Below are 24,859 nucleotides of genomic sequence, written 5' to 3'. Positions count from 1 at the left end.
CGTGCTGGATGTGTGCTCCCCTCAGCTACTCTAGCCTGATGGTGAAGATTTCAACCAAAACAGTACAAGAACGTTTTAAAGAGTATCATTACCTTAATAAACTGTGTGTGGGGGAGTATCTCCCCTTCCTTGTCCTCTTTTTTAATTTCAACATCCTTAATTGTCTGCTGAAAGACCAAATTAATCATGTTTCAAATGTTTCAAAGAGAGTACTTTATAAGATGGTAATTGTCTCCCTATTAACTCAACGCTCATAATTCTAAAATAATGTAGATACACACATGGACGTCATGGAACAACAGATCCAAGTCTAGAGGCACACTCCCCAGTATCTCCCCTTTTAGGGTTGAGCACACATAAGCGCTCTAGAGCTTGTTGTAATCTCTCTGTGGGCTTTTAACCAACCCCACTCTTGCTATTCATTTTTTGTTATGCTTGTTGTAAATGCTTCATTTTTCTTGGTGCATTTTGTGAAATGTCCTTCCTTTGTGTGCTGAGTTCCCTCCCCATGCCTAGTAACTAAGTGAACATTCCTGAACGTTTCTATTGGCCTTCACCCTAGGTCACGCTTCCTTCTGTAACAGTGTGTGATGGCCCCTCCTCCGGTTTCAGTTAGCCTTTCATCCCAGCCGGCATCCTTTCTAGATATTCAGACAGGGAGCTAGTAACTCTTGTGCTCATGGCAGCGGTGGTGATTTGAATCGCCTTGCTTCTGTAAACTGTTTTACACTTCATTTTCAATTTACGTGGCAAGAAAAGTCCAGTTAGGAATTTACAACGCCAATTGCTGGAACTTGGGGTGGAATTTTTGTAAGCAAACCGCAGCACCATTGTTGTGTTTTTTACAGAGTACGGGATCATCACCCGAGATATTTGCGCATCACTTGTTACTTGGAGACCAGACGCGATATTAGATTTTTGTGACTATATTCACCCCAGAATGACCTTCTATTAAGGCTGCGCATCCATTTGACGGATGTTTGACGTCCCGGTAACCAGGGGGTTGGAGGCGTCCAAGGAGGGAGAGGGGTAGAAATAGGCTACGTTCCTACAAGTGCTCATCGTGTCACTGCCGGGGCTGCAAAGAAAAACTCGGATACATAAGTATGGGAGAGATCTGGCAGCCTGGAACAGAGAGGTTTCTAGTTACTCTTGGCGTTTCTCATTGTGTCACGTTAGGGTGACCAGGTGACCCTGGCTGCCTGCAAGGCAGCTATAAGAGTACTGTGAAATGACTCTACCTTGGGCAGTCCGATAGCACGTTCGGGATCCCCTGTCTGGATGACCTCAGGGGTCCCTTGTGGTAAGGAGGCAAAGGGTGTTGTTGTGAGCACCCCTTGTACCGGAGCTTGTTTCCCTTTGGACAAAGCAGGGAGGCTCCCAGCCTCCACCTAGGAATGATTTACCCCACCCATGTTACTATGAGATCTGCAGTGGTGTCACCCCTGCACCAGAACTAGGATACAGCTGTTAGCGCAGGCTGGTAACTTACTAGTGGGCAGCAGTGACTGCCAGGCACATTTGGACTTTCTATTGCAGTTTTACACAGCGAGAACCTGACCCAAAGGTATTGCAGAGCTTTACATGAGTACCAGTTACAGCACTCAAGGGTATAGTAATAGTAATATTTTCATAGGCACGAGGTGATTCAGGGCCTGATTTACAATTTGGGGGAGGGGTTTCCGGTTACAAATGTGAGGGATATCCCGTCTGACGTATTACAATTTCCATAGGCTGTAGTGGAATTGTAATACTGTGGACGGTATATCCGTCATATTTGTGAGGGAGTTAACCCCCCCATAAAAACCCTAAATCAGGTCCTAAGTGTTTTGCTCACAATCATAGGATGTTGAACCAATGCCTAGAATCCAGCCTGACTCCCCAGTTCCAAAGTCAGCAGTTCTGCCCTGTAACACCACATCATCCCAGGATTGCTCAGTCAGTTGACCACTTACCCCTGATACATGCAGTGGTCAGCAGCACATGAGTTCGATATCCAGTATGGGTCATCGTTGTTCCCAAGAGTATTTTTAGGGCTGTTGCGAAGTAGTACTTGCCGATATCGGGAGGCTTTTGTGCTTAAGGCCATATGATGGGCGTAGCTTCCATTGGTCTAGTGCACCAGGGCCGGAGGCCTGTGCGGGTCCTGATTATTGCAATATTTTATGATTCAAATAGCAGCCAGGTGAGCTGTTTACTGCCTATATTTTCTGGTGCCAAAGATGAGCTCTCTTTAATATGAAGTATTCAGTACTCTCTCGGAGCTGGGGTTGGTATACGGCGTTCCTAGCAGGGGTGTTTTGCACTATCAAGAGGAGGATTTAGAGCCAGTAGCATCTCAAAAGTTTTTTTTGCACTGTAGGAGCTGTATCTACACGCGGATCGGATACTCTGACTTCTTCTTGGTTGGCCGCAGGCTAGGGGGGTGCCACCACACAGCCATGACCCCATTGCCTTCTTCTAGTCGCCGTCTCCAGCATTGTGAGGCTGGTTTGAAGATTTTTGCATCTGGGCTGATTTCTGGGTTCCAGTCCACTTTTGGGAGCATTTTGGAGACAACCAGGTATTTGGCACTATGGTAGAGGATGATTCAGTGCTGGTAGGATGGAGTATTGAACTTTACTTCTACCTCACAGGGTGGTTTGTCACTTGCTGAGAGGGCTATTTGACTAATAAGTGAGTGGGTGTTTGATGCTGTCACGGTGGTGTATGATACTGAGAGGTTGAAGTATTTGTCGGCGACTTTGTCAGGTATCTGACAGTGACAAGATAAGACATTAATCTCTAATGGAATGTGGTCATTTGCTGCTGTCGGAATAGCCTTTTTGGGTCTGATGGGATGAAGTATTCACCGCTGTAATGGAGGACTATTTGGAACTGCTACTGAACTACTTGTAACGCTCATTGTGTAGAATGCAGTACAGTCATGATGTAGAAGAAAGTATTTGCTGCGGTCAGGGAGAGGTGCATCACTAACTCTGTGGAGTGTTCATTGACGGCAGACTGAAATATTGGGTGGTGGAAATATGAAGCATTTGACTCCTCTGTCAACAGGTGGTCCTTCCTCACAGTGACCCTGAACCCCAATCCTCCTAGGGATGCTCACTCATTAGGTTGAAAAAGGTTGCTGCTGCTGACAATGACTGACACTCTGGCAGCATCTATTAATTAACAGGCCAGTGTTGTCTCCCTCTGTGGGAAGAGACCAACTTCACCTCCCCCCTCCCACTCCGCCCCTCACTCCTCCTCCCTACACCCTCAATGTAACTGCACCATTTGCGAGTGATGACCAGTTATCACCTCTCTGTCAAACGAGATTACTATAGAACGTGGATACTCACAACCTTTTTTTCAGGGGTCAAAAGTACAGTTTTGTTTGTGGCTGAGGGAGGCACTAATGGGCCTACACATATGGGCAGGGTGGGGCAGCGCTGTTAAGAGTAAAAACAAAAAATCATGCTGTATACGATTTTTGCAAGGCATGGATGACTGCATGGATTTGAGCTTACTGCAGCCACAGTTAGTTTTGATATCAGGGAAATCAATAGTACAAAATGGCCCAGCAGACCTAAAAATGGCCCACAAACAGCCATAAAACCGTCAACACACTGACCTGAAGGCCACCTGGAGAGGAGGGCAGGAGGGAAGCAAGCTAGTCGACGGGAAGCAAGGAGGAGAGCAGGCTGACCAGATCCACTGCTGCTAGTGGAGTCTTTTTGGTGGAAGAAAAATGTTGGAGAAAGCAAGCTGCAGGCGGCTAAGGGAAACAATACTGCGAGTGACGATGCAAAGGTAGCAGGAAGCTTGCAAAAAGGCTCCTTAAAAGTCAACTGTGCATGCGCAGCAGCTAACATTTAAAGTGCCTTCGCTTCCCTCTACTGCCAGGTATATGACGCCAACCATAGGAGGTTTCCCTATGCTTTCAGTAAACACAAAAGAGGGCTGCTGGAGCATGCCCACTGAAGTTGGTGTGGTGCATGTTCCAGCGATACTGTTTTGTGTTTGCTGAAAGCATTGGGCATCAGGGAGCTCCCTACGGAGCAGCTGTGGAGGGTATCTCCAAGGAGAGGCCATAAAAAAGGCCTGCAGGCCACCAGGCAAGGTCTGCCTGGACGCTGGCGGCCCGCTGGCCGTACTCTGAGTACAACAAATATATAGGCCCTCATTACAACATTGGTGGTAAAAGCCGCTTACTGCCGTGCAGAAGACCGCCAACACACCGCCGTGGAATTCCGCCACAGCTATTATGACCCACATCTCGGAATCCGACAAAATTCAGACACCCACACAAGTCCGCCACACCAAAGGTATTCCATTGGCGGTACACACCGCCACGCTCAAAATACACACACACATACAAAACCGCCACATTGGACAATTCGAAATACACACACCTGAGACACATACACACACCACTCCCACACACTCATTACAATACAAAACACACACCCACATCACCCACAAACCCCTATGACCACCATTGCAGAGAGAAGGCCAGAGAGAGACACCACCATCCACAAATTAGCATCCACAGGCACTCAAAACCATCGCCCACACAACTTCCACGCACAAAACACCACACACTGTGGTTCTAAAAATTCTGGACCCATGTAATTTACTTTGCCACAGCAGTACGATTTTAGTATCAAAAGACCGATAATGACTAGTACACTAAGCATGAGCATTTTCGCTCAATTCCAGCAGCGTTTTCACCTCAAAATCGCCATTTTCGCCCTGCACTCGTGGCTCCCATTTTATACACGGCAGCCATTTTAAAAAGTTGCCCTCACATAGGCTTATAATACAGTCAGATTTGATTCCAAGGACACGTACACCTTGATTGACTTTTCTCTAACCTGGGCAAGCTGTAACCATTGCCTCAGGCCAAACCTGTTTGGTCAGTCCCTCTCCCAGTGGCCGAATCAGATAGCATCAAGGCACACCATGCCATAAAACCCTTATTATCGCTCACACACCCTGCCTAATCTTGCTCACACCTGCACCTGCTCTTTTCTTCTTCTTACTTTACGAGGGGGAGGTGCCCGTTTTTATTGGGGGTCCACACTTATCTGATGTAAAATACTAGGCCTTGCCGGGTAATTTATAATGGGTTGGATGACATGAAATATGAGGTTTCATCATGACACTGTTTTTTCCTTTGTAGTGAAAACATGTGAATGACCAACCAAAATGTCAAGAATGTTTGCCTGAAGCTTAAAAAACTGTATATAAGGAAACCTGACTTTGCATTGAAACACAGTCTCCTGAGAACATACAAACCGTGCTGTTGTACTTCTAGGATGCTTGTTACTTGGCTGCAGCCAATAAATTCGATCTTTGACTTCACCTAGAAGACTCTGAGTTTCTGTGGTCTGAATCAGGAAAGTACCCGAGGTCTTTGGGTGTACCCTGGCACCGCTGGGTTACCGGATCAGTACCGGTTCTGAAAAACCCAGTACCTCAGTTGGCACCCAACGTGGGGCGATACCAGCGGTATCGGTCCAAGCCTGAGGTCCGTGGGGAGCTTCGTGTGAAAATTCTGGAGGAAGGCCGCCACTTCATCGACCCCTGCATGTCGACGTGGTCCGAAAGTCTTTGCTGCGAGGTTCCCCGCTTCCCGACGGCTACGAAAGACTGCTGCCCTGGCTATCGCCCTGATTTGGACCCTTGATGTTTGGTAGAGCGAAACGATAAGACGAGTCTTCTGGTGACGTCATCGATATTTTCAGTTAAGTATAAGTGGAGCGTCTCCCAGTCCTTAGTTGGACACTTGGTTTGGTCCTTAGTTGGACATTTGGTTTGGTATCCCTTCGGGATCACTTTGATTTGGAACTTGCAAGTACCAAAGCCGAAGGACTCGTGTATTCACAAGACTATCGTAAACGATAATCCTTTGAAGTTTGAAGCTAGACTAGTGAGCGAAGATGCCTGGTCTTAGCAGACTTGGAAATTTGTTTTGTCTTGGTTGTAAAAGGGACTCCCGGTTGGAGGACTCATGTCCGGTTCCTCCGATTGGAACTCCAACCTATGAACTATATGTGAAGCACGGAGTAGGCCCCATCACGTTTAATAAAGTATGGGTCCGCTATTCTTGAAAATAATTGAGAAAAGTTTTCTTTTTTTCTTGTGAATATGACTTACAACTAGGATCTGCAAACGGTTCTGTAAGTAAATTGCGACGGCGCTATTTATGAAAAATGGCTAAAGCGCGCTGTATTGTGTGTACTGAGTGTTTTCTGTTTATATCTGAAATGAGCTCAATGTGTGTTTGTGGGTCTTCTTGATGTTTACAGTTTGTTAAGTAAAATGTTGGTTAATTAATATTAAGTAGAAACTTAGAAAAAATCCAGAAATGAACCATGTGATGTGCTAACATAGCTATATGTTGCTCTTTAATTTATAGAATGAGCAATTGTGCACATATACAAAACTGCCGTTAAATGCTTAATAAATTAGAAAACACATTCAATAGATATAAATAGGGCCCCCAAAAAAACGAAATTATCTATTTATGCAAAAAAAAAAAAAAAAAAATGTACAGCATTTTTCTTAGATGCATTGTATTAGATGTTCACAGGCAAACTTTTCAGCTGCAGTATATTTGATAGGAATGTTCAATTCAGCCAGCACTTTCCCAGTTAAACATGGGTGGAATTTTGCATAACCTTCCTTTTAAATGAAAGTGGCGCAAAAATGTGACGCATTTCAAGTTAGGCTTATGCGCTTAGGCTTGTGAGTTAATGTATCCCAAATAATAGGCAAGGGATGCAGCTTGCTTTTATATGTGGAATTATCACAAAAAAAAGAATAATTTTTTTTTTTTTTTTTTTTTAAAGAAAATTATTAATTATGGAAAAATTATTTAAAAAATAAGTGCCTTTCAAAATCGTTTTTTAATATTTATAAAGCTTAATACCTATACTATGACCTCCTAACATTAAAATGTAATTTAATTTAAGTTATGTTGCACCGCTAAAATGACATTTGTATGTGCAATTTTCCCTTGGCGCAGGAGCAAACAAGCTCATTTCTATAAAGTATAAGTTAATATTTTCAATGGCTGACTCATGGATTGTGTAATAGACATTCTGGTAATGCATATTATGCAAGAAAATTGTAGGATATTGATTTTTTAATGCCTAAAATATCAAAGTCGATTTTGGACAAAAGCACTGTTTAAACTGCATTTTCTTTCATTCAGAGTACTTTTTAAAGTGTCTCAGGCTTCAGTAAATGCATACATTTAGGTTTGATATATATTTGCAGGTTGTGCCTTCTTATGATTCAATGAGTCAATGTGCCAGTACAAAGGCTTGTTTTAATATCAAGGTTGAAGGTTCTAACTTCAGCTGGGCCTACTGAGACGTTCATTCATTCGAGGTTGATGAAATATGTACCATTGCATGGGATTGCAACAAGCATTTATTCTAACAACTGGTATGTGTGTTATTAAGGTTTGTGAATTATTCACAGTAAATGTAGTTTAATAATCTGGAAATAGAGATAAAAAAAATTTCGCGCCTAAAAAGGAAACATTTTTTTTTTTAAATAGAGTGAATTATTGCAGGTTAGAAGGAAAATAGGAAGGCCTATTGTCTTTGACAGATTCAGAGTGGCAGAAGGTAGGAGAGCTACAGAGGCTGGCTCAAGTCACGCTGCTGAGATGCTATCTTTAGTTTTCCCATAAACAATGGAGGAGGCTGTCATGTTGACACTTGTGACCTTTTAAATTAGGGCCTTGTCTCTGTGAAATGCAGAATGACCCTACGGGCCTCTAAAAGTGGGATTTCTGGTTTCTCCAGAAGAACATCAATACAATTAAAGAACTTAATTCCAAAGGGAAAATATTAAAAAAAGGGGTTTCTTCGAAAGTCCCAACATCATGTTAAATGCTCTGCAGAACTGATACATTTGTGTCTTCGCTCTAAAAAAAATAAAATGATGCCTGCTAGTTGCTTTTATTTGACAGAAAACGAAGTGTTGCATTAAGTCTTAGACAGAAAATAAGATGCAGCCCTTTTCTAAAATTTTTAAGGCTACATGCCTTAATGAGAACGATTTGCCAATTAAGACTTATTTTTCACAATGGAAATTGTAGGTGCCAAATTAATATGGAGTGTCAGTGTAACAATTTTTACTTTTAGAAAGGTAAAACTAAGGTGGCTTGATGTTGCGAAGTAACTGACAAGAGGGTAACAGTTAAGTAATGGAAATTTATTTTCATGTATTTGGTCCTATCATGAATTGTTCTTGCTGGTCCTGTATGTTAGAAGAGAAACAGTAAAGTTATATTTGACAGCAGATTTCCATTGCCTGGTGATCTACTGTCAAAAGGAGGGTAAGGATTTTAAACCTGACAAATTAAACAGGCCCAAATATTGGGTTTTGGGCTGCAGGTTTACAGTGCATAAAGTACATGACATGGTGTTGTGTGTCACCGCTTATTCACACATGCTATTGTTTTGTCTATGCTTTTTGTGCTTGATACACAGCAAGTATATCTGATGGCTTGACGTTTTGTGCGTTTTTATTATTTTGTATTTGTTTTTTCATGTTTGTTGCTGCTTTTGATACTATTACAAGCTAACCTGTGTTGTGAGGGGATGGTCATGACGATGCCCATCGCTACGCAACAGTTGGTTGAACTTGTTCTGGTTACTAAATTCCACAGATAATGATATTTCATGCTGTGAACATAAGAGACAACACTTCACCAGTGCATGTCTATTTGGCTATAATGGTATTGAAGGAAAATAAAAAGAGATATACAGGATCAAAGTGTGTCACCTGCAGTTAGTCACGTTACTGCCCCTTCCCTTAAAGGAACAGGCAGCCCTACATTTATGTAGCCTTGATTGGACCTAAGGATGAAATTATAGATCTGTGACTCAAGGTGGCCTAATTTCTATATTACATTAGTTAATGATGTTCTGTTTCCTAAGTAGCATATGGCTTTCGTTCCTTAAAAGAAAACCAGGTTTTCCTTTTTTCTTGAAGAAGGAACTGAAACATTAGCTAGGAGTACCGTATATGGTGTAGTCGCCAACGGTAGAGTTAACATTTGTGTAACTTTGGCCTTTGTGTATCACCCGTACTCTCAGTGTTGTGTCACATGCCTGACTATCACCCAAATAATTTTTTTTGTTCTTCCTATAGATTTTTTCTTTTTTTACTTCCCCTGACCAATGTCGCATCATGCTTAGTTATTGAGATTTTAGCTATGTCCTAGTCCCATTTCTCTTTTTTTCGAATTCCTTTCACCAGTCAGCCCTTTTATTATTATTGATGTATTGTTCAGGTTCACATTTCCAGACTGCAGTGATGTACCAGGGACCCCCATGTTATGTATAATTCCCTTTGGTATGACCAGACTGGTTTTCAAGAATTTGCCTTAGGCCTGCTTCAATGTTTTCCAGCCTGACTGTCAGGGTAGCGATAGACTGGTTAACTGACTCAATATTATAGTAAGACAAGTTTTCCATTTCAATAGGAGATATCTTATGTTTACCTTTTTGAACATGACAAATTTTCAATGTCTATTTAAATTTGGTTTTCGGTTCCCTTCTGTTCCTGCTACTTTAATTTTTGGTGGGATCAGATGTGTCCTAATCATGCAAATATCAGGACCCTCTAGTTCTTGTCTTTTTGTTTGCACATTTGACTATTAGCCTGTGTATTGCATAGTGCACCTGATGCACAGTTTTTAAAGGAAGGTTTTTACATGTCCCTGATAATCAGTATCATGTGATTTCTCTATTGAGATGTTCTAAGGTAAGGAGGAACACCTAGACTTAATCATTGAGGAAAATATGTGTTTACCCCATTAGACAATGCCACTGTGTGAGGAAATCCATTCAGATAGAATTCTCATGTAGCTATAGATGGCAGAGAATAACGGAGAGAACCCAATTAAAGATGCTAGAGACCCTGTTTTGCCCTTCTGCCTTTGTCTTTGTATTTTATGCCCATGGTGTATGGCTACTCCTTTGAAGATTGCAGACGACCTGCTTGCAGTCCCCTTGTTAAAAACCATGAACTGTTTTTTTTACTAAATTGAAGGAAACTAACAACTGTGGCACATTTCATACGTCACTAGATTCTGCGGGTATCAAGTCATAATAACCTGCAGGACATTGATTTAAGCCTAATTCCCATCAGTGACAGCTACAGATGAAAGACGGACGTCTTGGCCCTACAGTCTCAGCACCCAGAAAGTAGCAAAGCTGGACAGCGATCGCCAGCGCATGGTATCGTACTTGCTCCATCAGACGGAGTTGGACATCACAAAACCAAAGTTTCAGTGTAAAAGAGCTAAAGAGAAGGATTCCTGTTGTTGATGGCAGAGCTGTTTTGAGGTTTCATTTCTCTACCTGTCATGTGCTGGTAACCTCTGACAGTGTGCAATCCCTTGAGCCCCTTGGTCTGAGTTTTGGCCACACACCCCCTTTTCTTTGCTCCAACGGAAGAAGGGCAGTGCACCGGAGATTTCAAGTTTGGAAAAAGGCACTATATTGTGGTGCCCATGAAAGAGCAGCTTGAGCGTCCTCCGACACTAAATAATGAGTGTTGGAGTCTGAAAGTGCTGCTGAGCTTGAGCTATTTCCCAATTAATGGTGCTTGGGTCTGCACGAGATGATTTGTGCCCTTGATCAATGAAGAGCACATTGTTTGTAGTGTCTGCCACAGAGGAGAGACACTGGTGCATTGCTTTAAGACATTGAGACTTTCGAGTGAGCTGTGGGTGTTTGCCAGGAGGGCACTCCAACTAAGCAGTACTTTTCTCACGAAGAGGCCTGAATTGAGAGGCCCATGCGAAAGAAAACAACAAAAGAAAATTTGATGGACAATAGAAGCCTGCCAGAGAGGCTTTTTGAACGGACTCTGGGCATAGTTGGTTTCACAAGAGGTTTCCGTGTGATTGTATAGACTAGGTGTTAGGAGACTGATTGTTTTGCTGGCATTGTTTTAAAGTACTATTCTGTTTAGTAAAAGCAGAATAAAGTCCATTTTCTGTGGAAAGAGAACCCCCTTTTCACCTTAGAGCATTGATGAGAGTCACCACTGTTCCACATGAACATACAAAAATTACTGAAATGCAGAGGGGCCCTAAAAATGTTACTAGATAATTTTAGGATTTGCTTTTTGGTTAGGGTTGTGAAAAATTATTATTTCATTTGTAATAGTGGTCACTACTTTCTCCCGTTGTCTATATGTTCTTAAAAACGTGTTTTCTAGTGTCTTTTAAACATGACGTTGTCATTTATGGGTGGGATTGTTTTTCTCTACTCAATTGACTTCTGCACCCACTTCCCAACCTATGTCTTTTCCTACTATTGTTTCTTTGCACTCTTTTTACCCTTTTCCTGAACATGAGCCGGTTAGAAGATCAGAATTCGTAAGCAATTCTTTTGTACAGCTTCTGCATCAACACTAGTTAGTAGTGAACATCACTAATTGTTGGGTGTGTGATCTTATGCCACCTACTGCAGATAGAGGTATTCCTTATTTTGTCCTGCCATATGTGGCCTTTTGTGCTACTTCATGTTCGAGGAGACCTGTCCAGAGAGAGTTACCAAGTACTAGAATTTTGCTCCAGCAACATCTCCATGGCCTTATAAACATAGACCTGGACTCAGATTAGCATGAGAATAGGTTTATTGCCTATGTAAGGGCAAATGGAGGGTTTGTGGTTCTAAAAATTCTGGACCCATGTAATTTACTTTGCCACAGCAGTACGATTTTAGTATCAAAAGACCGATAATGACTAGTACACTAAGCATGAGCATTTTCGCTCAATTCCAGCAGCGTTTTCACCTCGAAATCGCCATTTTCGTCCTGCACTCGTGGCTCCCATTTTATACACGGCAGCCATTTTTAAAAGTTGCCCTCACATAGGCTCATAATACAGTCAGATTTGATTCCAAGGACACGTACACCTTGATTGACTTTTCTCTGACCTGGGCAAGCTGGAACCATTGCCTCAAGCCAAACCTGTTTGGTCAGTCCCTCTCCCAGTGGCCGAATCAGATAGCATCAAGGCACACCATGCCATAAAACCCTTATTATCGCTCACACACCCTGCCTAATCTTGCTCACACCTGCACCTGCTCTTTTCTTCTTCTTACTTTACGAGGGGGAGGTGCCCGTTTTTATTGGGGGTCCACACTTATCTGATGTAAAATACTAGGCCTTGCCGGGTAATTTATTATGGGTTGGATGACATGAAATATGAGGTTTCATCATGACTCTGTTTTTTCCTTTGTAGTGAAAACATGTGAATGACCAACCAAAATGTCAAGAATGTTTGCCTGAAGCTTAAAAAACTGTATATAAGGAAACCTGACTTTGCATTGAAACACAGTCTCCTGAGAACATACAAACCGTGCTGTTGTACTTCTAGGACGCTTGTTACTTGGCTGCAGCCAATAAATTCGATCTTTGACTTCACCTAGAAGACTCTGAGTTTCTGTGGTCTGAATCAGGAAAGTACCCGAGGTCTTTGGGTGTACCCTGGCACCGCTGGGTTACCGGATCAGTACCGGTTCTGAAAAACCCAGTACCTCAACACCACTACATATTATCACACTTATCACCATACACACCACCCCACACATCACCTACACCACCCCATGGCACGGCAAAGACACCCCAGGTTCTCGGAGAAGGAGCTCAGGGTCATGGTGGAGGAAATCGTCCGGGTAGAGCCACAGCTATTTGGAGCACAGGTGCAGCACACCTCAATTGCAAGGAAGATGGTACTGTAGGAGCTTCACTCGTCTCCTAGTTCAGCCTAAGCTGCTCTGCTAAGCTACCTTTTCTATCAGCCTAAGCTGCTAGGCACCCCTCTACACTAATAAGGGATACCTGGGCCTGGTGCAAGGTGTAAGTACCCCTTGGTACCCACTACAAGCCAGTCCAGCCTCCTACATTGGTTGTGCAGCGGTGGGATAAGTACTTGCAACTACTTACCACTTTGTCATTTTGTACTTTTCATAAGAGAAAAATATACAAAACAAGTTCAGTGTATGTACACCTAACCAAAAAGTTTTCCTTTTCTTCTCTTACTCTTTTACTAAGTGCTGAAAAGTACCTCTAAACTTTCAAAAAGTTCTTAAAAAGTTTTAAAAGTTTTTTTTCTGTTCTTTAAAAAGTTCTGAAACTTTTTCTTTCATTTTCTGTCCCTTAAACCCTTGTCTATCATGTCTGGTACAGGCCAAACTCTTGATCTGGCCAGCATTGCTCATGACAACCTTAGCTGGAAAGAAGCAAGGAGTCTCTGCATAGATAGAGGTTTAGGGGTAGGGAAGAATCCCTCAAGACAACTGTTAGTTAATATGCTCATTGAACAAGATAAGACCTTAGTTGGCACTTCTGGTGAGAAATTAGCTGATGGTTCCCACTCTGATTCTGGGGCACCCGCAGTGAAAGATTTGGAAGGGAACCTTCCCAACCTGCCCATTAGCAGGCCACCTAGCATTGCTGGTACTAATGTGAGTTCTCATCACAGTAGGAGTGTTACTTCTGTAGGCCAGAATGTAGAGTGCCATCTGTTAGGGACAGGTCTCCCTCTGTTCATTCTCACCATTCTTCTGTGTCAAGGCATGCCCAACCCACCCACCCGGATGACAGAGTGTTAGAAAGGGAGCTCAATAGATTCAGAGTGGAAGAATACAGGCTGAAGCTCAAAAAGCAACAGCTGGATTTAGATAGGCAAGCATTTGATTTAGAAAAAGAAAGACAGAGGTTGGGGTTAGGACCCCATGGTGGCAGCAGCAGTATTCCAAATAGTCATCCTGCAAAGAGCATGATTCTAGGAATCTGCACAAGATAGTTCCCCCTTACAAGGAGGGGGGTGACATTAACAAGTGGTTTGCTGCACTTGAGAGGGCCTGTGTTGTACAGGAGGTCCCTCAAAGGCAGTGGGCTGCTATCCTATGGCTATCTTTCAGTGGAAAGGGTAGGGATAGGATCCTTACTGTTAAGGAAAGTGATGCCAATGATTTTACAGTTCCTAAGAATGGCCTCCTAGATGGTTATGGCTTAACCACTGAACAGTACAGGATCAAGTTCAGAGAAACCAAATAGGAGTCTTCACAAGACTGGGTAGACTTTGTTGACCATTCAGTGAAGGCCTTGGAGGGATGGTTACATGGCAGTAAAGTTTCTGACTATGAAAGCCTGTATAACTTAATCCTGAGAGAGCATATTCTTAATAATTGTGTGTCTGATTTGTTACACCAGTACCTGGTAGCCTCTGATCTGACCTCTCCCCAAGAATTGGGAAGGAAGGCAGACAAATGGGTCAGAACAAGGGTGAACAGAAAAGTTCATACAGGGGGTGACAAGGATGGCAAGAAGAAAGATGGTGAGAAATCTCAGGGTAAGCATGGGGATAAGGGTAAAACCAAAGATCTTTCTTCAAATCCTAAACACTCTTCAGGGGGTGGGGATAAAACAAATTCTTCCTCTTCTTCTCAACCCACACACATTAAAAAGCCTTGGTGCTTTGTGTGTAAAAACAGAGTCCATAGGCCAGGGGATAAGTCCTGTCCAGGTAAACCCCCTGAGCCTACCACCACTAATACATCAAGCTCTAGTGCCCCTAGCAGTAGTGGTACTAGTGGTGGGACTGCTGGCAACAGTCAAGCAAAAGGTGTAGTTGGGTTCACTTATGGGTCCATCATAGAAACTGGGGTAGTCAGTCCCAATACAGTTTCTGTCACGCCTAGTGGCAGTGGCCTTGCCACACTAGCTGCTTGTCCCCTTACAATGGATAAGTACAGGCAGACAGTTTCAATAAATGGCGTTGAGGCCCAGGCCTACAGGGACACAGGTGCCAGTATCACTTTGGTGACTGAAAACCTTGTGGCTCCTGAACAACACATCATTGGACAACAGTATAAGATTATTGATGTCCACAACTCCACTAAGTTTCTTCCCTTAGCTATAGTTCAGCTTAGTTGGGGTGGAGTTACTGGCCCTAAGCAGGTGGTGGTATCACCTAGCTTACCTGTAGACTGTCTCTTAGGTAATGACCTAGAAGCCTCAGGTTGGGCTGATGTAGAGTTTTATACCCATGCAGCCATGCTGGGTATCCCTGAGTAATTGTTCCCTCTCATTTCTACTGAAATGAAAAAGCAAAGGAGAGAAGGCCTGAAAACTCAGGATCCCTCTCCAACAACAGGTAAAAAGGGTATCACAGTATCCCCTAACCACCCTACCATTCAGGATACCATTCCTGTGGTGGGAGAAACCTCTCCTGGGGTGGCACCTGTTCCAAGGGAATCATCATCTGGCATAGCTGTACTCCCTGAGGTGGAAGTACCTCTCTGTGGGATAACTAACATTGGTGAGAAAAAGAGCACAATTTTATTTAACATGGAGCATCCCTCCAACCCTCCCAGAGAAACGTTAGTGCAGAAACCCTAAACTGCCTCACAACACTTAGGACAGCATTCCTGCCCTAGTGTGGAGCTAATAGGACAGCATCCCTGCCCTGCTCCAACTAAAGAGAAACAGCATCCCTGTTCTCTCTTCCAGTCATATGGACAACGATTTTGCCCAGCTATGGCTTTACTGAGACAGCATCCCTGTCTGGCATTTTCATCACTACAAATAGGTTCAGTGGACAATTCCCACTGCCCTAAACTAAAACTTACTGATAGAAACTCTGAAAATGTATCTTCACATTGTTGCATAGCTAAAAAACTTCAAACAGGGTGATTTACATCCCCACAGGGAAGTAACCATATAGTGGATGATAAAGGGAGTAACCAGTCTATTGCAGAGCCACTCTCTACTTATCACAACTTAGACAATAAAGTCTCAACTGGCCAAGGTTAGCCTTATTGTCCTTCGTTTGGGGGGGGGGGGTTGTGTGAGAAAGTAGCCTCTTTCTAGCCTTGTTACCCCCACTTTTGGCCTGTTTGTGAGTGTATGTCAGGGTGTTTTCACTGTCTCACTGGGATCCTGTTAGCCAGGGCCCAGTGCTCATAGTGAAAACCCTATGTTTTCAGTATGTTTGTTATGTGTCACTGGGACCCTGCTAGTCAGGACCCCAGTGCTCATAAGTTTGTGACCTATATGTATGTGTTTCCTGTGTGATGCCTAACTGTCTCACTGAGGCTCTGCTAACCAGAACCTCAGTGGTTATGCTCTCTCTTTACAAATTGTCACTAACAGGCTAGTGACCAATTTCACCAATTTACATTGGCATACTGGAACACCCTTATAATTCCTTAGTATATGGTACTGAGGTAGCCAGGGTATTGGGGTTCCAGGAGATCCCTGTGGGCTGCAGCATTTCTTTTGCCACCCATAGGGAGCTCTGAAAATTCTTACATAGGCCTGCCCTTGCAGCCTGAGTGAAATAACGTCCACGTTATTTCACAGCCATTTACCACTGCACTTAAGTAACTTATAAGTCACCTATATGTCTAACCTTTACCTGGTAAAGTTTGGGTGCTAAGTTACTTAGTGTGTGGGCACCCTGGCACTAGCCAAGGTGCTCCCACATTGTCCAGGGCAAATTCCCCTGACTTTGTGAGTGGTGAGTGCGGGGACACCATTACACGCGTGCACTATACATATGTCACGACATATGTATAGCGTCACAATGGTAACTCCGAAGATGGCCATGTAACATGTGTAAGATCATGGAATTGTCGCCCCAATGCCATTCTGGCATTGGGGAGACAATTCCCTGATCCCCGAGTCTCTAGCTCAGACCCAGGTACTGCCAAACTACCTTTCCCGGGGTTTCACTGCACCTGCTGCTGCCAACCCCTCAGACAGGTTTCTGCCCTCCTGGGGTCCGGCCAGGCTTGGCCCAGGAAGGCAGAACAAAGGACTTCCTCAGAGAGAGGGTGTTACACCCTCTCCCTTTGGAAAAAGGTGTCAGGGCTGGGGAGGAGTAGCCTCCCCAGCCTCTGGAAATGCTTTGATGGGCACAGATGGTGCCCATCTCTGCATAAGCCAGTCTACACCGGTTCAGGGATCCCTCAGCCCTGCTCTGGCGCGAAACTGGACAAAGGAAAGGGGAGTGACCACTCCCCTGACCTGCACCTCCCCTGGGAGGTGCCCAGAGCTCCTCCAGTGTGCTCCAGACCTCTTCCATCTTGGAAACAGAGGTGCTGCTGGCACACTGGACTGCTCTGAGTGGCCAGTGCCAGCAGGTGACGTCAGAGACTCCTTCTGATAGGCTCCTTCAGGTGTTGCTAGCCTATCCTCTCTCCTAAGTAGCCAATCCTCCTTTTCTGGCTATTTAGGGTCTCTGCTTTGGGGAATTCCTTAGATAACGAATGCAAGAGCTCATCAGAGTTCCTCTGCATCTCTCTCTTCACCTTCTGCCAAGGAATCGACTGCTGACCGTGCTGGAAGCCTGCAAAACTGCAACAAAGTAGCAAAGACGACTACTGCGACCTTGTAACGCTGATCCTGCCGTCTTCTCGACTGTTTTCCTGGTGGTGCATGCTGTGGGGGTAGTCTGCCTCCTCTCTGCACTAGAAGCTCCGAACAAATCTCCTGTGGGTCGACGGAATCTTCCCCCTGCAACCGCAGGCACCAAAGAACTGCATCACTGGTCCTCTGGGTCTCCTCTCAGCACGACGAGTGAGGTCCCTTGAACTCAGCAACTCTGTCCAAGTGACTCCCACAGTTCAGTGACTCTTCAGTCCAAGTTTGGTGGAGGTAAGTCCTTGCCTCCCCACGCTAGACTGCATTGCTGGGAACCGCGTGTTTTGCAGCTACTCCGACTCCTGTGCACTCTTCCAGGATTTCCTTTGTGCACAGCCAAGCCTGGGTCCCGGCACTCTAACCTGCAGTGCACGACCTCCTGAGTTGTCCTCCGGCGTCGTGGGACCCTCTTTTGTGACTTCGGCTGAGCTCCGGTTCACTCCACTTTGTAGTGCCTGTTCTGGCACTTCTGCGGGTGCTGCTTGCTTCTGAGTGGGCTCTCTGTCTTGCTAGACGCCCCCGCTGTCGCCTCACGCAATTGGCGACATCCTGGTCCCTCCTGGGCCACAGGAGCATCCAAAAACCCTAACCGCGACCCTTGCAGCTAGCAAGGCTTGTTTGCAGTCTTTCTGCACGGAAACACCTCTGCACGACTCTTCACGACGTGGGACATCCATCCTCCGAAGGGGAAGTTTCTAGCCCTTGTCGTTCTTGCAGAATCCACAGCTTCTACCATCTGGTGACAGCTTCTTTGCACCCACAGCTGGCATTTCCTGGGCATCTGCCCACTCCCGACTTGATCGTGACTCTTGGACTTGGTCCCCTTGTTCCACAGGTACTCTCGTCAGGAAATCCATTGTTGTTGCATTGCTGGTGTTGGTCTTCCTTGCAGAATTCCCCTATCACAACTTCTGTGCTCTTTGGGGAACTTAGGTGCACTTTGCACCCACTTTTCAGGGTCTTGGGGTGGGCTATTTTTCTAAACCTCACTGTTTTCTTACAGTCCCAGCGACCCTCTACAAGGTCACATAGGTTTGGGGTCCATTCGTGGTTCGCATTCCACTTCTAGAGTATATGGTTTGTGTTGCCCCTATTCCTATGTGCCCCCATTGCATACTATTGTGACTATACATTGTTTGCACTGTTTTCTATTGCTATTACTGCATATTTAGGTATTGTGTACATATATCTTGTGTATATTTGCTATCCTCATACTGAGGATAGTCACTGAGATACTTTGGCATATTGTCATAAAAATAAACTACCTTTATTTTTAGTATATCTGTGTATTGTGTTTTCTTATGATATTGTGCATATGACACTAGTGGTACTGTAGGAGCTTCACTCGTCTCCTAGTTCAGCCTAAGCTGCTCTGCTAAGCTACCTTTTCTATCAGCCTAAGCTGCTAGGCACCCCTCTACACTAATAAGGGATACCTGGGCCTGGTGCAAGGTGTAAGTACACCTTGGTACCCACTACAAGTCAGTCCAGCCTCCTACAGAGCTCCCTTGTGGTGGCGGCAACATCTGTCCCCCCCACTTCAACAGGTACAGCCGTCACCCCCACACCAGCACCGCCCTCCCAGCAGCCCCTCAGCGTGTGCCCCCTCACCCGGGAGGGTGGGCATCACCTTCACCCCAGCCCCTGCCCCTGTCACCTCTGCTGCCCTCAGTGAGAAGGCCACTGATCTCCTCAGGTCACTCACTGTTGGGCAGTCTACCATTTTGAATGCCATCCAGGGTGTAGAAAGGGAGTTGCAACACACAAATGCTTTCCTGGAGGGCATTCATTCTGGTCAGGCAGCCCTTCATCGAACCCTTCAAACTGTGGCGTCAGCACTGATGGCAGCCATTGTCCCTGTGTCTAGCTTCCCCCCCTCCAACTTCCTCCACCCAGACCCAATCCCCTGTACCTCTGCCTATCCCAAGCACACCATCAGACCAGCCTGCACATACCTCACCACACAAGGGAAGCTCAGACAAACATAAGCACCACACATCCCACAGGCACTCACGCAAGCATCACACACATGCAGACACACCAACATCCACTGCCTCCACTGTGTCCCTCCTCCCTCCCAGTCTCGTCTACACTCACACCTGCATGCACTACCTCTACAGCCACTACATCCCTCTCCAGCACACCCACCAGCACACCCCGCTCACGTGCAGTCACCACCCCCACTACCATCCTCACATCCCGTGTCCTCTCCCAGTGTGTCTGTGATGCCCCCTCCGAAGATACACAAACGCAGGCACACACCCACTCAACAGCCATCCACCTCACGACAGCCTCCAGTGCATGCACCTGCAACCAAATCCACAAAAGTTACACCTCCTACAACCACCACCTCTTCCTCCACTCCCAAACCCCCTCCAGCTACCCGTCCCAGTGTGTACAAACAACTTTTCCCCCTTAACCTATTTCCCACCCCTTCCCCTCCAACTCATAGGTCCCGTACTAGCACCTCAGCCAAAAAATCTCCGGGACCAGTGGTGCCTGTTGTTACAGGTATGTTGAGTGCACTGGCCACCAGGCCAGCCAGTCTGTCACGGAGCCACAGCACAGCCAGTCCCCCCCCGTGAAGCACCAGAAGTTGGACAGTGCCTGGCGGGAGAGGGGGGAAGACTCCAGCCAGCCAAGCCGCACACAGGGGTCCCGGGGGGAGTGCGGACTCGGCAGTGACTCCTCCCAAGGTGGGGAAGGAACAGAAGAAACATGCAAAGTCAGTGAGGAGCAGCACGGCGGAGAAGACCGCCATCATCCCCGCTGGCCAGGAGGCCACCACCAGCTCCATCGTTGCTGGCCAGGAGGCCACCCCAGCCCCATCGTCGCTGGCCAGGAGGCCACCGCCAGCCCTATCATCGCTGCCCAGGAGGGCCCCGCAAGCCACAGCCCAGCTGCCGAGGAGGGCCCCACAAGCCACAGCCCAGCTGCCCAGGAGAGCCCCACAAGCCACAGCCCAGCTGTCCAGGAGGGCCCCACAGCCCAGTTGACCCATGAAGGACCGCCAGCCACAGCCGAGCTGGGCAATGGCGGACCACCAGGGCAAGGATCGCTGAACAGGGCAAAGACCGCCATGGCAAGTACCGCTGAACAGGGCAAGCACCGCTGAACAGGGCAGAGACTGCCAACTCAAGCACCGCTGAACAGGGCAAAGACCGCCATGGCAAGCACCGCTGATCAGGGCAAGCACCGCTGAACAGGGCAAAGACCCCCATGGCAAGCACCGCTGAACAGGGCAAGCTCCGCTGAACAGGGCAGAGACTGCCAACTCAAGCACCGCTGAACAGGGCAAAGACCGCCATGGCAAGCACCACTGAACAGGGCAAAGGCCGCCATGGCAAGCACCGCTGAACAGGGCAAGCACCGCCAAACAGGGCAGAGACTGCCAACTCAAGCACCGCTGAACAGGGCAAAGACCGCCATGGCAAGAACCGCTGAACAGGGCAAGCACCGCTGAACAGGGCAGAGACTGCCAACTCAAGCACCGCTGAACAGGGCAAAGACCGCCATGGCAAGCATCGCTGAACAGGGCAAGCACCGCTGAACAGGGCAAAGACCCCCATGGCAAGCACCGCTGAACAGGGCAGAGACTGCCAACTCAAGCACCGCTGAACAGGGCAAAGACCGCCATGGCAAGCACCGCTAGCCCATTAGCGGCAGGGGCAGTGACGCAACTGGGACCGTCACGGGGTGAGTGCTGCACTCTGGGCACCAGTCCTCCTCCAGAACCAGTCGAGACATGCATCCACTCCGTCTGTCCTTGGCAGGATGAAGCACTCTGGGCACCAGTCCCCCTCCAGAACCAGTGGAGTCATGCATCCACTACCTCTGTCCTGCACAGGATGAAGCACTCTGGGCACAAATCCCCATCCAGAACCAGTGGAGAAAGTTATCCACTTGAGAGACTGTGGCTTTGCACTCCCCAGGATAAAGCAGTGGGCAAACCACCCACTGTGGAGACTTGAGAGACTGTGGCTTTGCACTCCCCAGGATTGAGCAGTGGGCAAACCACCCACTGGAGAGACTTGAGAGACTGTGGCTTTGCACTCCCCAGGATAAAGCAGTGGGCAAACCACCCACTGTAGAGACTTGAGAGACTGTGGCTTTGCACTCCCCAGGATGGTGCAGTGGGCAAACCACCCACTGGAGAGACTTGAGAGACTGTGGCTTTGCACTCCCCAGGATAAAGCAGTGGGAAAACCACCCACTGGAGAGACTTGAGAGACTGTGGCTTTGCACTCCACAGGATGGTGCAGTGGGCAAACCACCCACTGGACTTGAGAGACTGTGGCTTTGCACTCCCCAGGATAAAGCAGTGGGCAAACCGCCCACTGGAGAGACTTGAGAGACTGTGGCTTTGCACTCCCCAGGATTGATGGATGGGCATGGAGCCCCCTCGTGGATCTGGCGTCGTGCACTCATCCGACTGAGGTGCTCCCCCTTCCCTTCCCCCTGAGGTGCCTGTTGTTTTTCTATCTGATGCCCCTGCAGTGTACTCTCTCTGTCATGTTCGGGTATCTTGTGTGGGCCTCGCCCATGCATTTTGGGCCCAGTGGTCCACGGACTATGAATGATGCAAATCCTTGACTAATAATCGTAGTATAAATTTTGTTTATAGTGTGTGTATATATATATATATATATATATATATATGTATATATTTGCTTACTCAATTTTGATATATTACAATAGTTACACTCATTTCCTTTTGTCTTTGCATTCTTCCGGGGGTGTTTGGGGGGGTGTTACTGTAATGTATTGATAAGCATTGGTGTGTGTGTTTTTAGTGGGTGAGGGTCGGGGTGGGGTTTGGGGTGTTGAGTGTGTGTGTCCCTATTTTTTTCCTCCCCCTTCCCCTATGTCGTAGGTGCAGTACTCATCGTGGTCTTTGCCGTCGGCATTGGTGATCCTCGTAGAAGAGCAGGAAGACTAGCACTGGCAGAATATGAAGTTTCGGCTCCATGCTGTCCTCCTTCCTCGTGGAGTGTGTAGAGGTGAGCGTTTTTCATTCGAAATGCCTGTTTCCGCCGTGTTTTTATCCATGTTGTATCCGCCCCGGAAAAGGTGGCGGATTGGCCTGTCATAATAGTGTGGGCGGTACATTGTCTCCCGCCTGGCTGTTGGCGGTGACCGCCAAGCTGTTTGTCTGTACCTCTGTGGCGGTCTGAGTGTTAAAGTGGCTGTCTTTGTTGGCGGTTTCCGCCACGGTCATAGTTGCAAAAGTTTTACCGCCGGCCTGTTGGCGGTCTTATCGCCACTTTAACACCATCTGCCAGGGTTGTAATGACCACCATAATTTCCTCCCCTCCCGCCACAGGGTCAGCATGACAGCCCTCCATGCACAAGGAGCTGCAGGAATGGGACAGGAATCGTAACAGGTCACAACACTAGCCAGAAATACCAACATTTTATTGAGTATGGGTGTGATGAATTGGGTTAGGCAGGAGAGCTTGAGAAGCCTGTGGGGAAAGAACAGGCACTGAATGAGGATGTAGGTCGGGAATACAGACCAGACGTTCTCCACTCGCGTGTTAGTATCATTTTTTGTTCTAATGATTGGGAAGCAGATGCTGACATAGGCGTAGGAACTGTGGGGGATGCAGGGATTTATCCCCCCCCCAGATTTTGGCAGTAGTGGGACACAGGGGACAGGAGTGGGGTGTGGGGGACACAGGGACAAATGACCTTGACCTTTAGAACTAGACAGTGATGCCGTCCCTGTTTAAATTTCATTCGTTTTTCAGTGCATTAAAAGCACAAGAACTGAAAACGAATGAAGTTTAAACTGGGTTGCTGATTTTTTTTTAAATCAAAGCTCCCAATCTCTGTTGCTGGGGCTGCTGCAGCTTCCCTGACACCAAGGATTCTTATCTGATCTGTGAGTTGTACTTCACAGGGCATCCAAAGGCCTTTCAAATGTAGAGGAGGCTTTGTTTTTTTTAATTGCTTCTTGTGCCCCCTGCAGTACAAACCCTCTCTTCAGCCCACTTGCAAGGTGTCACTTAAGGACTTGGTGGGGATGGATGAACAGCGGTGAATGGCTCCATTACGATAGCTCTCCCTGTTGACAAATACACTGCAGTGGTACCTTGTCCCACTCTAAACTACCACAAAGGAGAGGTTATCACGTTTCTTTTAAAATTATAAATGAGCAACTCAGTAACAATGTATTATTATATTGGTATTTCTATAGAGTGTTCCTATTCCTTGTAAGTCTCAAGGTGCTGTAACATAAGTATTTGACAGAATATAAATCTCAAGGTCTTTTTTTATTTTCTTGGCTCCTCGAAACCATTAATAACGTAAGACACCATTTAATCAGAATCTTTCATGAAAAAAGTTATATTCTGTCATCAGGATCAATAACTGATTTTATTTAATGGCCTCTCACTCCATGTCCATCCACTCTTCTCCTTCAAGGAAAATGTTGTATTTATCAAAGTCTATGTGCTGTAGGCCCTGTTGAAATGTAAAGTGCATGTCGTATTTCCTTTCTATGGAAGATCTTTCAGAGGGATTGGATGAATTTATTGGCCTTTTAGCTGCATGAAATACTGGTTTTGCATCTCTGAAGGTTGGCACCCTTTAACGCATACCAAAATAGTCCAAACATAGGCCACAAGGCACTCACGCACTTCAATCCATATATTAGAATCAGTCAAGAGTAAACTATCCTTTTCACCTCAAATTCATTCAAAAGAGCAGCAAAACCACATGGCAGGACCACAACTCTGATCACCACATATAACATATGTGCAACCTTTTGGTTTTAAGCCTGTACTAATAAGGTGAAACCTTTGCCCACACAGTATTAGGATTGTAAAAATGACAATATAATGACGTAATACCATCACAAAAGTGTCATATTAATCAGCACAATTTGCTTTTTATTAATGCATAATTTAGTCCATGCGGTCACATAATGTGGTCCTCTCTAATCTGTGGGCAATCCATTGTTCTGAGAGTAAACCTCAGTTGGTTAATATGGAGGTGGGCGAGCCAACAAATTAACAGGGAGTGCCAAGCCAGAGCCAAGCCAAGGGTCTGGGTAACAGCCTACAGCACGTGCATGAGTCAAGCCCTGCAAATATTTGGTATGTAAATCATACAACAAACATCACATGAAATCTGATAAAGTCTCTTCAAAATTGTTTATTTTTTTAAAATGAAGCCTTGACAATAACAGGGAACACTTTAGCACTCCACCGGGAAGTTCTTGTTAAAAGTGATAGTTTTCCATCACTGGTAGTCTGAACTCACATATTTGAATATGCTCTCATTTGGGATAATGAAGGAAAAATAGTTTTGGTGAACTAAAATATTTGCCTCAGATCACACAATTTAACTGGGCAAGCTGTGATTAATTCAACTTTTCTGGTTTCACTTTGTGCAAGTCAGT

The 24,859-nt window shown here is 46.0% G+C and overlaps 1 protein-coding gene across 1 annotated transcript in view; it reads left to right on the top strand.

The window, feature by feature from the left end:
- The window catches only part of LOC138283572 (putative leucine-rich repeat-containing protein DDB_G0290503), a 511,080-nt gene that overhangs the window by 282,816 nt on the left and 203,405 nt on the right, over window positions 1-24,859 (top strand). The gene's annotated exons all lie outside the window — the stretch shown is intronic.

This window comes from Pleurodeles waltl, chromosome 3_1 (genome assembly GCF_031143425.1).
Source record: "Pleurodeles waltl isolate 20211129_DDA chromosome 3_1, aPleWal1.hap1.20221129, whole genome shotgun sequence".
NCBI classification, from domain to species: Eukaryota; Metazoa; Chordata; class Amphibia; order Caudata; family Salamandridae; genus Pleurodeles; species Pleurodeles waltl.
The sequence above is the reverse complement of the archived record's forward strand: the minus strand, read 5'-3'. Positions and strand labels throughout refer to the sequence as shown.